Genomic DNA, 9,317 nt, shown 5'->3' with positions numbered 1-9,317 from the left:
CAATACGGAAGTGACTTAAACTGCAATTCATCGACTGGCCGCTAGAGACAGTCTCCAGAAGGAGCAGAATCTCATTGAGCCGCATGTTAAAATGCCCAACTTTATAGCAGAATAACACATGTTTACAGTCTGGGACAAATTGTGCTTTTGGTCTATACGGCTAATTTTGCCCTTCAACTGTGAGGGGGTAATTTTTTTTTTATAACTCATTCGTTTACAGTATATAAAGCCTTAAAGTTCTGCATAATTAGGGGCGTGGCCACTTTGAGTGACAGGTGGATTGCCATTTATCTGCTGTCTGTTAGTCATCGCATCACCTCAGCTCCGCCCACGTCCCGCCTTTTTGCCCATGTTCTGTTATCCGGGAGTGACGCGCTGCCAAGATGGCGACGGCCAGCTCGTCCCTACTTTGCGCTTCAAAACTGCTCTTCAGAATCCTATGGGTGAAATCACGGACACTACGTCCATATTTTTTTACAGTCTATGGTCGAGACCAATCGGTAACCTTCCCCAGTTTTTTCTTGAAGCCAATATGGAAGTGACTTGAGCTGCAATTCATCGACTGGCCACTAGAGACAGACTCCAGAAGGAGCAGAATCTCATTGAGCCTCATGTTAAAGGGGCACTTCACCTCTGGAAAGATGAATGTGTATTTAAACTGGGTCATTTATGTAGTAGAAATGTGAAATTATTTTAAAAGTTGGTGCCTTCTAGACTGAGAAAAGCCAGAAACTGTATTTTTGGCTCAAGTGGATGAAAGACAACAACTCCCAGAATGCACTTGCTTCGCTGCCCTACAAGGCCACTCCCACCGGTTACATCTCTTGCCCACCGCGGCACCGCCCCACTGTCGTTTTGATATTCATAGTAATAAAATAATTTAGTTCAGTTAGAGAACAGACACTACAATTAAAAACTGAGCATGTCTGCTCAATACAGGACAAGCCGAACGAGAGTCGCAGCACAAACGCAGCAGGAGTCAGATCTCATTCATCACGAGACCGAAGAGCTGAGCAGAGCTGAGCACGGCATTCATTCACAGTCTCAGTCATTCATGGCCGCATTGTCCTTCATTCATTCACAGCGCGTGTCCAGTCTGGCGTGTTTTCAGTTCATGCCTATGGAAGCTTAACTTTCATTGAATTCATTGAAAACACTCGCATTGCTCCGCAGCGCTCCGTTATGAATGCCAGAGCGTCCGTGCTTATTTACATTATGTGAGTGAGATCGAAAACATGCTGAACTAGCTCCTCCTAGTGGCTGTAGTCTTTAGCCTCTGGCCAAAAAAATCCTCCGATGACGCTAAATGACGATTTTTGCTGTTTTTTTTCCAGACAAAAAATACTTAATACTTAATTCTCCAATCTCAGGGGGATATGAGGTGGGGAAAGCACGATCATTCGAATATACTACCGGGTTTATACTAATACAAAGGTTAATGCTAATCGGTGAAGTAACCCTTCAAAATGCCCAACTTTACAGCAGATAAAAACATTGCCCAACTGTGAGGGGGCTGAATTTTTTTCATTTACATTAAAGCCTTAAAGCTATGCATAATTAAGAGCATGGGCACTTTGAGTGACAGGTGGATAGCCGTTTGTCTGCTGTCTGTTAGTCGTCACCTCAGCTCCGCCCACATCCCGCCCATTTTCTGTTATCCGGGAGTGACGCATGATGACGCGCTGCCAAGATGGCAAAGGCTGACTTTACTGCTTCAAAACTGCTCTTCAGAATCCTATGGGTGACGTCACGGACACTACGCCCATACTTTTTTTTTACAGTCTATGGTCGAGTCATGGGGTGATGTACCAGGACACAATATCAGGACACAAATGTGTATAATGACTGTACGCACGAAGATGCAAGGGTGTCATTTTCATATTTATCCACTCTGGGTTTCAAAGACTAGCAGTTTCAGGCACCCAAAACACCGGTCTGGACGAAACGCCGAAATGCTACAATATTTTTATGTATACAGCTAAACACGTCTCCTTGTGGACGAGGCCTGAGACTTGAACATAGACCTTACTTAAAAAAACTCGCCAACAAAGATAAACAAAAGACAATGGGAACATGATACACAAAGACTTACAAGAACCACCTGAACACAATGAACCAATGACCAAACACATGACCAAAGCAACCAATCAGAACATGACACTTCAAAATCACATACTTCCCTATATAGTAGGCGAAAAACAGCACGTGACAAAGGAAGTATGTCTGATTTCACAATACTCATAAAAGAGGCAAAAAGTACCCGACTATAGCCCTATTTGCACGGGATTAGTATTATCTGAGGACCTCTGGTGATTTGTAGTAATTGCAGAGAATGTCTGTGATCTTAATCCCGTGCGAATCGGCCATGTCTGTAATTTGTAAAGTAAAAATTACCCCGCTAATTACCTTCCATATTTCGTCGAACATCGAGGTCCTGTGATAATATTAGTCCCGTGCGAATCGGCATCTCTGGGATTAGGCGGATCATATATAATTTTTGCAAATTTGCGTATTTTTATCTTTATCTTTCACGAAGAATGGCGCTAGGCTGCATATAATGCGCACCATGCGGCCGCGCGGATTACTTTCACTTTAGAATGAGCAATTTGGGAGTAAATTGCTTGAATGGTGTGTTTAATATTATAATGAAAAACACAAAAACAGAACAGTACAATGACAAACTCGCTTAAATGGGCGCTTTTACATTTAGCTTTGAAACTGAATCTTCCACCGTTGATTGCTCGGTTAAGTTTTTAATTGTAGCGTCTGTTCTCCAACTGAACTAAATTATTTTATTACTATAAAACAATCAAAAGGATATCGATACGACTGTTTATAATTTCATACAGCTATATCTAAAAAATATTTACAAGTCTTGACATCATATCCGGGAGATAAGTCAGTAAATTCGAGTAAAATCACAGGCTTGCTTATCCCGTGCGAATGCGCCACGCAAAATTCAGATGTGGGGGAGTCATTTCGAAATCACACGAGGTCCCCAGATAAAACTAATCCCGTGCGAATAGGGTTTAAGGAATTTTTTGTTAGGGTTTTTAGGATTTATGAATGACAGTGAAGTGACGCAACTGAGGCTGGTAGGTCACATGATAATGACAACATGGCGACTGTAGTACGCCCAGAATACATTCATACTACACACATACTGATACTATATAGAATATACTTTTTAGCAGTCGTGAAGTAATTACTTATTGAAAATAAGTAGCTACTCAAGAGAGTATGTGATTTCAGACACTGCCATAGACAAGGGCCCTGTCCCAAATGGCACCCTAAACCCTCGCGGTCTTCCTACGAGTTCACACTTTCATAACGGCAATTTGACTGTGAGGAAGAAGTGTAATGTGGAGCTCACATCAGTACAGGCTCGGCAAGAGTCTGCATCGAGGGCGCATAATCGACCACAAAGGGTGTGCTTGCGATTGCGAACTCCCGTTTTAAAGCTAAAAATGACAAATTGGACACCCTGCAGTCTCGTGGACTTAACGGACACGCGTACGCGGCAGCCATTTTAAGTCCACAAGACCGACAGTGCACATGAAGGCTGGATCCCAAATGGCACACTTCTATGCACTTTTGGTCTTGTGGACTTAAAATGGCTGCCGCGTACACGTGTCCGTTAAGTCCACGAGACTGTAGGGTGTGCCATTCTTCATTTTAGCTTTCAGAAGGGTTCCCTTTGAGGCCGTCATGCGCCCTCGATGTGCACTTCAGCTGAGCCCGCAAGTTTGCGAGCTACACAGAGGACTTTACCCAACAGTCAAAGCGGCATTACGTCACGAAAGTGCCGACTCAGAGGAAAACCGTTAGGGTTTATGGGGTTATTTGGGATCCAGCCGAAGTGGGCCATTTGGGGCAGGGCAAAGGAAAGCACATGACATGATCACATGAGGGCAAGGGATACGCATGACAAACAGGAAACATGACTATATGAAAATTTTACTAAATAAAAGGCGTGAAAACATAAACTAAACTAAACGGACATCACAGGTGCATAACCGGTCTTGTAATGTTTTTTTTATTTATACATCTGGTAGAATGTCCTTACAATTGCAAACATTTTAGACTTGCTTTCATATTATAATTTTATTAAATCACAACGATTTATGTTTTTCAAAAAAGTCTTCCGTTCACCAAGACTGCGTTTATTTAAAAATATAGTAAAAAGCGCAATATTTTGAAATATTATTGCGATTTCAAACCATTTTTTTTTTTTTTTCATACTTTATTTATTGGATTTTTGTTAGACACATCAAAACCACACAACACATATAATTCAACTACAACTAACAATTGCACATACATACTTAAATAATAATAATTAAAAATAAATAAATAATAAAATAGGTCCTCCTTGTTCAAATAATTTTCAATGTCTCTTTTTCTATATATATATATACTGAAAAATACTGAAAAAAAGTATATATATATACTGAAAAATACTGAAAAAAAGTATATATATATACTGAAAAATACTGAAAAAAAAGTGTATATATATATATACTGAAAAAAATATACTGAAAATATATATTAAACAGAAACTGTTTATATTCTTCCTTTCTGTGTGGTCTGTATATTCCAAAATTTAACAGAAAAAGTGTAACGTTGCAGATTCAATCATTTTAAACATTCACTATCACTTGTTGAGACCAGATATTACAGTACACCCAAATAATACATTGTGTATCTGAAGGGGAGGAAAAAATGTATTATAATAATAATAATAAAAAATATAAATAAATTGGGGGATACATTGGACTAAAAGATGCCTCCAGCATTAATTTATCCCTATTCTTAGATTGTTTATTTGCATTTATGGGATCAAATCTAACTATCACCAGAAGAATTAATGTCCTTAAAGTAATCTATGAAAGGTTGCCAGACTCTAACCATTTTTTCTATTATGTTTTAAAATATAATTAATTTCTGTGATGGCTGAAGCTGAATTTTAGGGGTCACATCAAGTTTTTTTCAGTATTATTTGATGAATATTCAGTTTAAACATAAAATGTAACCCGTCTTTGCTGAAAAAACAAACAAACCAAAAAATTGAGTCTCAAAATGAATTAAATGTTCATACATCTGCTACAGATTAGTAATTATAATCAGGAAACTAACATTTCTTTTTTTTTTTTTTTTTTACGACAATATATTTCCTCTGTTTAATATCTGTTTAATAATTACTGTTTAATATCAGAACTGACAGAAGAGGGCGCTGTTTCAAGAAGTGAATATTTATATAATAGATATAATAGAGTCTCCGCTGTAAGCTTGTGGAAAACAAAAAGGCCTAGTGTGTGTCAGAAACTACAGTGATTCTCAGCAGCAGTAACAATTTAAGCTTTGTCTGCCGATGTGGGGATTTTAAGAAAGACATTGAGCAATGCCTCCGTTTGGATGCCACACAGTGCTTGTGTTTTTTAGGGGAAAGTTAAAAGGAAAATTTGGAGTGGCTAGATTAGTAAAGGAAAGGGGTTTATGATGTTAATAACCTAATTTGGTGTTGTAGAATACATGCACACTGTCATGGTGGCAGAATTCCTACTGTAATATTGGACATACCCATGCATCAAAGTCACATCATCTTGCCAACTCCAAACAGCTGAACTGATCAGAGAACAGTCCATCTAGCACAAGAGCATCCAGGAAACGGCACGGACAAACACTAAACCCTTCTTTCCTCTTCAATAGTTTGCTGAATCTATTTACATAGTAACCCGCTCATGAATATTGAGCTCATTGCAAAACCATATCTGCGTGTCACTGTGCTATTGTGTCCACAGAGCCGCAAGCCACACCGTCTGAAACCCAAAGCCGTGTACATTCAGGTCTCTGATGGACTAAAGGCCATGAAGACAGAGGAATGATGCTTATGCTCGCAGGAGACAAATCTATCCTATAAATAGTCTATGTATATGTGACCCTGGAGCACAAAACCAGTCATGAGTCGCACGGGTATATTTGTGGCAATTGCCAACAAATCATTGTATGGGTCAAAATGATCGATTTTTCTTTTATGCCAAAAATCATTAGGATATTAAGATCATGTTCCATGAAGATATTTTGTACATTTCCTACTGTAAATATATCAAAAAAGTATTATTAGTAGTAATATGCGTTGCTAAGGACTTCATTTGGACAGCTTTAAAGGCCATTTTCTCAATATTTAGATTTTTTTTGTTGCACCCTCAGATTCCAGATTTTCAAATAGTTGTATCTCAGACAAATATTCGGTCCAATCCTAAAAAACCATACACCAATGGAAAGCTTATTTATTCAGCTTTCAGATGATGTATACATCTCAATTTCCAAAAACTGACCCTAATGACTGGTTTTGTGGTCCAGGGTCACATAATGTAGTTATATAGTATTATTTAATATAAATATATTTTTATGTGTGTTCTGGTAGGTTTAGTGATAGTCTATGCAATGTCTCCATTTAGATAGCTAAGCGTGCGTGTGTGTGTGTGTGTGTGTGTGTGTGTGTGTGTGTGTGTGTGTGTGTGTGTGTGTGTGTGTGTGTGTGTGTGTGTGTGTGTGTGTGTGTGTGTGTGTGTGTGTGTGTGTGTGTGTGTGTGGTGTTCAGGTAAACCCTACATTATGGGAACAAAATGTCCCCACAAAGATGGCAATATCCGAAATCCTTGTGGGGACATTTTTAGTCATCATGAGGAAAACGGCTTATAAATCAGACTAAGTGATGTTTTTTTGATGAGTAGGTTTAGGGGTAGGGTTAGTGTAATGGGAGAGAATATACAGTTAGTACAGTATTAAAATCATTATGTGTATGGAAAGTTCCCATAAAAGGTGTGTGTGTGTGTGTGTGTGTGTGTGTGTGTGTGTGTGTGTGTGTGTGTGTGTGTGTGTGTGTGTGTGTGTGTGTGTGTGTGTGTGTGTGTGTGTGTGTGTGTGTGTGTGTGTGTGTGTGTGTGTGTGTGTGTGTGTGTGTGTGGGGACTGGTAATCCCTACGTTATGGGGACAAAATGTCCCCACAAAGATGGCAATATCCAAAATCCTCATCCTTGTGGGGACATTTTTTGGTCCCCATGAGGAAAACATCTTATAAATCAGACTAAGTGATGTTTTTTGACAATGTAAAAATGCAGAATGTCTCCTGTGATGGGTAGGTTTAGGGCAGGGGCAGTGTAAGGGGATAGAAAATACGGTTTGTATGGTATAAAAACCATTACGCTTATGGAAAGCCCCCATAAAACATGAAAATCCAACATTTGTGTGTGTGTGTGTGTGTGTGTGTGTGTGTGTGTGTGTGTGTGTGTGTGTGTGTGTGTGTGTGTGTGTGTGTGTGTGTGTGTGTGTGTGTGTGTGTGTGTGTGTGTGTGTGTGTGTGTGTGTGTAAATGAGGGACTTTTTTGAAACATAAAAAACCTGAAATAAAAAAATCTGTAAAATATGCTCTATATATATATATTAGTGGTGGGCCATTATCGGCGTTAATGTGCTGCGTTAACGTGAAACTCTTATCGGGCGATAAAAAAAATATCGCCGTTAATCTATTCTCAAAGTAAGGTTGGGAGCTGGGTCTATACTACGCAAGCTATGATGACTTTCACCTTGATATTTTAGCGCGAATGTATACCTAGCCGAATTGCACTGTAGGGGCGAGAGAACGAGTCTTCGAACCTGTGTAGGCCTACTAGTGTTGTCAAAAATATCCATATTTCGCTATCGATACTGAAATATCTGAAACGATACGATACTCATTTTCTACAGTATGGATATCAGCTGCGCTCTCCTCCGACAGCGAGTTGACACGCACCCGCCTCCCCTCATTCAGTCCGGTTAACCCTCTGAACATTGCGAACGCTTGTTCTGCTGGATTTTTCCTCATGACAGCGTGTTAGTATTGGTGTGACCAGTCTGAATTTCGTGCGGGGTTGCACATAACGTTAATTCTACTAGTTCCCGCAGATTTTGCGCTCGCATCTGAAGTGCACACACACATACCGTAATAAAGCTCTGACATACAAGTGCAAAAATTAGCTCCTTTTTCCATCTTATTAATGGTCAAATACACTCCAAAATGTCTCAATGCCCATCTTGGTGAGTTTAATCTCGGTCTTAACCAGCTCACAGGAACAGTGTTTGGGATCCATGTGTGCGTCAGGTCTTAAAGGGACAGAAGTTATTTATTATTCAAACTACAAAAAGACAAACGATCACTTACGAGCACACATATTCTGAATGCCTTCGGCAGAATTCAAATGAGCCATTTTAATCTAGATTAATTCCAAGATTACAGTGAGATTAATCTAGATTTTAAAAATTAATCTATGCCCACCACTAATATACACACACATTTATAGTTTTATGTACTGCTGATTTGATTAAAAAAATATTGTACGGAAGGAGAAGGAATCACAAAATCATGTCCAAATGCATTATTGTACTGACAGCTGACACTAAGGAAATAATGTCACAATGTAAAAACTATAAATGGTTCTTTTCGATATTTTGGAGTGCACTATGGGGTTAAATAACACATTCTGAACATAAACAGGGTTTAGAGTGTGTCAGTACTGTGGTGATCTTCCAAAATAGATATATTTGAAACTTTCCACAAGTTATTTCAGTTTATTTGCAGTTTACACCTGATTTTTTTTTTAAATGTATTATTTAGAAATATGTGCTTTCTCTGTGAATGTCTAAAATTCCCAGAGGAATTGCTTTTTGTTTATGCATTGAAACTCAATACTAATCACATTGTACATCTTGTACTTTCATTTTTGTTTGTGTACAATATGTTACCATGGCGAAGTGGACCATTCACTCTCTGAGAATCCTAAAGAATGCAGAGTTTGGCACAAAAAAAAGAGCTTTTTGATTTATTCTGACATCACTGTTCTTGTTCTTTCACAGCTGGCCCAGCTGATCCCCTTATTTGGACCGGCACAGAGCAATGGCACCATTATGTACCTGTAGTTCTAGAAGTGCAAAACCACCTTGCTAAGATATTAAATACAGCATCCGCACTCTTCAGAACATTTCGAGGTCAGGTGACGTCAAATTTGTCCTGTAAGTTTTAAACCGTGTATGGCCCATAGAACGTCCTGTTTCTTTTAACCGATAGGTTACACTGGCAGCAAGCACAGGCAACACAAAGCCTCTTTCATCGTCTTGTAAGTTTAAGTTTTGTTTCCTTCTTGGGAGTAATAGATGCTGTTATTTACTAAAAGGTTTGGCGTGCTGCCCAGTGCCTTGGGAAGGTTCCTGCTGTTGAACCCAAGGCTATGCACAAGCAAACCGGCCCTTCCCTCTCATGGAATCCTGTGCTCGTTCC

Source organism: Gobio gobio (genome assembly GCF_949357685.1).
Source record: "Gobio gobio genome assembly, chromosome: 14".
NCBI classification, from domain to species: domain Eukaryota; kingdom Metazoa; phylum Chordata; class Actinopteri; order Cypriniformes; family Gobionidae; genus Gobio; species Gobio gobio.
Note: the sequence above shows the minus strand (reverse complement) of the source record.